Genomic DNA, 7,050 nt, shown 5'->3' on the forward strand with positions numbered 1-7,050 from the left:
ACTATCAATTTATTGGAAGTACAAAAAGTTCCAAGTTTCAATTATTTCCCGTGACATCATCATTAAAGGAGTATCTCCTTCTTCAGGTAACACAACGTGAACCAAACTCACAACCTTTATGCATCAGCATGTGTCAAATCTAGTCAAGGGAAGAGGCGTGTGTAAAGTATATTAGTAGTAGTAGCTGTTTATTTGCACATATAAAGACCTTAAGAATTTAAGAAAAAGTTAGAACATTGCGCAGGAGTGAACCTCCCCCATCAAATAACAATAAAAGGAAAAAGGATAAAAAACTAAGATGGCTAATTTGAGATTGACTGGTTTCAATCTCCAATCTCCCCTCCAAATGTTCCAAATAGCTATAAGTGCACTTGGAGAGCGCAGAACTCCGCCAAGGTCATGGCTTATGTTAACAAAAGGAAGAAAAAAAACGTGTGTATCCACCGCGTGCTTTAGATCCGCTCCAAAATCTAATTGGTTCTTCCTTGGCCCATGCTACAAGCTTCCGCCCAGTAATATAAATCAGCAGTAGTTTTTCTGTTACCCTGCTGACAACCAGATAAACAAACAAACCGAAAATATAACTTCCTTGTCAGCGGTAATACAATTACAATGTAAAAATTCCAAATACATTTGTGAAAATGTCTATATATTAAATCAAGCAAGACTCCTGCACGGACTCAGACTGAATGTGGACGGCATGCAGCTGTTGATGGTGTGGATGTTGGAGCAAGTCGACCAAGTGAAATGAGTCCATTAAAGAAAGTACTTAATAGAAAACAATATATCAAGGCATTACAAGCAGAGCCTTGTTAGCCTTATGCAATAAATTAAATTAAATTTGACATAATGTTGGCGCTTCAAAAAAAATAAGGAGATTATAAAAGTTATTACAAACCACCCTGTACAAATATATCACATTTCACGGAACAGTGTTCAAGACATTTCACTGTGAAACACAAAAGTGAACCTCAGAGTGAAGCTAGAGGTCAGTTGGCTACATCATCTGGGGACCTTGAGTATCTGTAAGAATTCTCATGGCAATGGTCTGGACCAAAGTGTGAGTCCAGCTTCAGTGAGTGACCTACCGACAAGATAAATCTCTATCTACAAGAAAATAAAATCCAACATTGGACACATACAGAAACATAAAGAGCAGAACACAATTTTATTCTTTGACATTTTTTTTCTCGAGTGTCCATACATGACTATAAACCTCTGACAGAGGACAGACCTTTCCGATCCTCATCAGTTGCTTCATTTCTATGCATCTTCTCTATGACTATTACTCCTGCGTGTTTAATCTAGTCATCATCATTCTCTCCATAACCCTCCATCCTGTCAGAGGGGAGACAGTTCAATTAGCCTTGCGGTCCAAGGACACTCCCACCAATCCATGTTTGTGAGGTTTAATCAGATCGGTTTGCGTGCAAGTGTTTGCATGTATGCGTGTGCGTAAAGGTTAGGATTAGGTGATGAAGGGGAAACACATAATTCTTTGTTGCCTCCTCACCTGACACTGCCATATCACCTCTCCTATCCCCTCTCGTTGCTTCAACACCTGAAGATTGTTGAAGATACAAAAATAACCTATATTGCTCAAGTGAGGACGATTAAATACAAATGCTGGAGAAAGAAGTTTATAACTCTGGGAATGTGTGTTGCAGGTTCTGGAAGTAATATATTGTAGTCTGTGAGGATGTTGCTACAGCTTATATGTAAGAGCGTATGGGAATGACCTGCAAGATGATTTATGGCTTTAAAGCAATTTGGATAAAAGAGGCAATAAGCAACATTGGTGACATGTGTCCTCTACAATGACATCTTCTTTTTCCTGGATTGTATTTTAAACATATTTGATTTGCATAGTGCTTTTGTCTTGTTTAGCCATGGTGATAACAAAAAACTGTCTATGCTGCTTCTGTTCATTTATACGGGTATATTTATATTATATATATATAGCTAAAATCCAATAACCAAATTATGTGTGTTAGCTAACAAGATCAGTAAAGGATAATCAGAATCAGAAATACTTTATTGATCCCCTGGGGGGAAATTGTTGTGACAGTTGCTCCCATTGTGGAATATAAATATAAATATAGATACTTTATAAGAAAAATGAAAACAAGTATGTAAAAGTATGTGCATTATATAAGAAAATAAATATGGAAAAAATGTAAATATGTGAAAACATGTATTCTAAAATGTATAACAATATATGTATATAATAAAAGTGTAAATATATATATATACTATTACTGACAACTGGATCTGTGTTATGTGTGAACTGTAAGAATAGTAAAAGCGATGATATTAGTTGAAATGTAAGGTGAATGTGAGGTGTTGGTTCCTCTCCGGATCTGTACTGTGACTCATGCCAGACTTTCCAGCACCCTGTATTTACCCTGTGCTGAGTATCCGTCCTGCCTGTACATGCCAAGCTTCGACATTAAACGTCATTCGCAACTGTTCTTGGTTTACTGTGTGTTGCATTTGGGTCGAAACACGCTCCGTGACATCACAAGTAACACAACTGGTTTTTAATTTAAAGTTCATAATGAAGAAAAAGGTAAAAATGTGCTTTTACATTATTCTGCCCTCTATAATAAACAGCTCCTACTGGATTAAAAAGCATAATGTAGTTTAAAATACAGGACATACAATTAGACAATCTACTCTGTGACAAATGTGTTCATGTGTTTGATTGAGGAGGTTGTGTCAGAGGGGCTATCCAGGGGTGAACCGGGGGATTAGTTTTGCTTTAGTCGTTTTGACAGAGGCGGGACTGACAGGCTTAGAGGCGGGGCTGTCACTACTTGATGTATGTTGTCCCACACTAAAGATGAGATTTCATTTCCCTAATTGACCCCCCCCCCCCTCCCTGACTTAACACCTTCTCACATTTTGTTTTGCTCTCCCTTCTGCCAGTATCCCTGTTTCTATATTGCCTCTGCCTATTTTCAATCCCCCCCCCACCCCAGATGTTGCTTGTCCAATGGCAGTCTGAATAATTTAATTAGTTACAGTCGTATGCAATGAAAAACCAGTTGTTGAACTGATTAGCGTCATTACGGGCCATATGAAGTGCCCTGATGAAGAATTATTGCTCTCACTGTGAGCGGCCTCTGGAATAACTGATGTGTGTTTTACAGCTCTGTCAGTCAAAACACAAACGGCTATTCAGCACCAAAGGAAAAGTAAATCTTTACACACGACTAAAGAAGGGCCATGACTTTAAGTCTGTGGTGGAAGAAGTAACCAGATCTTTTACTTAAGTAAAAGTACCACACTGTGAAAATACTCCATTACAAGTAAAAGTCCTGCATTCTAAATCTTAAGTACAAGTATGTTAAGTATTATCAGCGAAGTGTTCTTAAGATGTCAGTGTTTTACTCTTATATATGATGTTTTTGGATTAATATTACTGCTGTATTAATGTTTATGTTGTATAATTTTAACTCCAATACCTTGGAGAGTTTAATCTACCGCAATGCATCATATTCTATACAATCATCATATGCTTGTAGCGTTGCTGTCTTGTAAGAACCACGTACGTCTAAAAAGTACATTTCTCATGGGTTCTGAAAACAACCCTGTTTTCAGATTTGTGAGGGTCCAAGAGGTTTTCTTAATAGTTTATTTAGCTTAAGAAGTACGAGGATTTTCTCAACACAAATAGAAACACTTCATTAAGTTTTTCAGAAAGAAATCCAATAAATGAGTTTTGTTTCAGTTTAGGTTCATTTATCTGTTCTGGGGTTATTCCTTGTTTTTCTGTCTTCAAAATGAAGACAGACAGGTCTTCTAATTGAGAGTTGTAGCCTATTTAGGCTTGTTGACAATATTATGGCCCACATGAGATGACAATCTCCTAAATGTACAGGTCTGGGATGGAGAGCAGATGCACACATGCTTGTTCAGATGCCTGTGCTCCTGACTAATGTCTGTAAATGAGCACCTAATAGTGTGTGTGCAGCTATTTGCTTATCCATATCAGTTCCACAGCTGCTTGTGTTCACACATTCATGCAGATTTACACACTGACTCACTCAAACACACACAGTGCCGACCCATTCTATGGGTGCAATGATGATTGAGCATAAAGATAGAAGTTAGTTCTGCAGGTGTCCCTTGGGAAGAAAAAGAACTGTCTACATACCTGTGTTTCTTGTTTTTTTAGAAGGTAGAAAAACAGTCTACTACACAATACAAAGGGATATAGCACTTTGGTACTACAAGAAGTGTATGTGACCACCAACCTTGTTGATAGCTTTCAAATATATTTCAGTGTGGGGGGCAACAATCAAAAATCAAAGTGTATAAAGTAAATATATATAAAAAGTGTATAAAGTATGAAGTATATATATATATATATATGTATATATATATATATATATATATATATATATATATATATATATATATATATATATATATATATAATATATATGTATATATTTATATACATACATATATAATATAATATATATATAAAAAAAGTGTATAACGTATTTATACACTTTTTAAAATAAATATGTATATATATATATATACATATATATTTATGTGTATATATTTATTTATACATACAGTATATATATATAGAAATATATTTACTTTATACATGTTATATATATACAGTATATTTACTTTATAAATATATATATATATATATATATATATATATATATATTATTTATTTAGTTTTTACTTTTTCTTAATCATTTAAATAAAAAAATGTTATCCAAGTTATAACATAAAATTGGAATTATAAAATATATGTTCAAATAGCCATTTTTACTGGGATATAAACTAGGATCTTACAGTGATAAAATAGGCAATAGCAAAATGCCTACGATGACAGAATACATCCTAAAGCAGGTCTTTGAGGTCACCGGCAGCTTTCTGGAGGTGTAAAATTGAGAACATAAACTGGAGAAGAGCATTGATTTGACCTTATAAGTGCAGTATTTCAAACTAGGCTAAGGAAGTGCTTTTTAAAATATACCCTGCTAATTGTCTTATCATTAAGTCTACAGACATTGATATTGGTACCTTTTGTAAACATAATATAGAAACAATTTCTCACCTTTATGTTTTCTCACATTTGATCGGGTAATATCCCAGACATCTTGGACAAATCACTTTTTGAATCTACTAATTCTGTCCACTCTTTTAACTTTAAAGATATTATTTGTTACTATAAAAATCCAGATGATGGTGCTCTTGAATATTTGATTGATTTCCTTATTCTATATGCAGATTTCTTTTATTCCCAAAGATACATTTTCTAAATCACTACCCAAATGTTCACCTTTTCCCCATAGTACTGAATTATTTACTAAATAACAAAACAGGCTACAGATGAGTTGTATTCTTTTATAATGGAGCTTATTTTCCCCTGAAACCTCTGACTGAATAATATCTGTGTATATATGTACTCCTGTTTTTTCTTTAAACAATTTACCCGTAGAAAACACTTTGGCTTTTCTTTCTTTCAGACTAAACAACAATAACATTGTACAAAATATGTATAACAAGTTTACAGCACTTTGAGGACCTTGGGACAAGTAAAGCAAAGGCTCTGGGTGAGGAGCCGTGGATGCTTCCTATTATAAAACTATATTCTATTACACATCCATGAGAGGAGCACGATCCCCCCTGCTGGACCCCGAGGCATTAACCGATACATCGACGCACATTTAACCCACACAGACGAGGATCTTTCCTCTTTCACATGCATCACATGCTATGTTCAGCTATCCACAGATGGTGCAGCAGAAGCCCCCCTTTTCCCCTCAATCCTAAACTCCCCTCCTCCCTCCATTCTTGCCTATTGACGTGATAATGGCTACAAATTGATGAAGCCATTGAGTGTGCTGGTGACACGAGGGTGAGTGGGGACACAAACTCTCCACCTCCCAGTAACACTCATTAATCAGAGCTCTCCCAGCCCCAGTCCCTCCCTCCAGACTGCCTGAAACACTACCAGGGGGCAGTAATGTAATACTCTGGTTGTCACTCCCTGTCTAGCTCTATTTCTATCTCATTTCTGTATTCTTCTTCTCGAGAATGGCATATGTCTCATTCACCAGAGTGCAGATTCATAATAGAGAGAGTGCTATTGGAAATGCTTCCGGAAAAAAACTAAAACTAAAATGTCAACCATTTGGAGAAATGGCCTGCAGGATGTTATGTTCAACTAGTTTTAAAAAAATTCTATTTTCAAGGCAAACAAAGAAGGTGAGAAGAACACAAAAAAATGACCTCCAGAGCCAGACATTCACCTTATTAATCCCACATGGTCGGAAGGCACACACAAATAATTTTCCTCAAAATGACAGATAGTCTGTTTCCGGTCTTGATGGGTGGTTTCATTTAAATCACAGCATAGATTTATGTCAAAGTAAATCAGCAGCCTGGTGGTCAACGTGTTGACAACTACATCCCAAACTCGATAATGAAATCAGCCATAGCGCTGTGACAGCTCAATACGGTTTACTAACCTCCAGCACACATATAGGATCTGCGTTGCAAAACCACTCATTTTCACAGTGTGTGAGTCAGTGAGAAAGTAATTGATCTTTTCTCAATTTCTGAAAATGATAGCTCTTGCTATTGTGGAGCTGGTGTTTGCGGTCATTACAAACCAAACAAACGGCATCAGAGTAGATTTGGGAGTCAGTAAAAATGCTTTAGATGTCCCTGGTGAAGTATTTCCAAGAGGCAGACAATATACTTATTCAATTACAGCAGTAAAGTCACAATATGGCACTATCTCATGGTCCAATATTTTATGTAGAAGGGAGGTTATGCTACTCATGAAGATTTTATGTGTAATAATATGCAACATTAAATTAATGGCAGAAAGAAAGGTTGGCAGAAGGAGAAATGTGGGAGAGAGGGAGGCTGGCTGTTGAATTTAGAGATTCATTATTTTCAAACTGAACTTTGATTGTATGGACTCTAGACTGCAGTAAATTCAGGACTTGGAAAAACTCACGGTAATCAGAGGGGGGCATAAACATGGCAGTTTCCTTGGTTTAACAT

Source organism: Cottoperca gobio, chromosome 21 (genome assembly GCF_900634415.1).
Source record: "Cottoperca gobio chromosome 21, fCotGob3.1, whole genome shotgun sequence".
Lineage (NCBI taxonomy): Eukaryota > Metazoa > Chordata > Actinopteri > Perciformes > Bovichtidae > Cottoperca > Cottoperca gobio.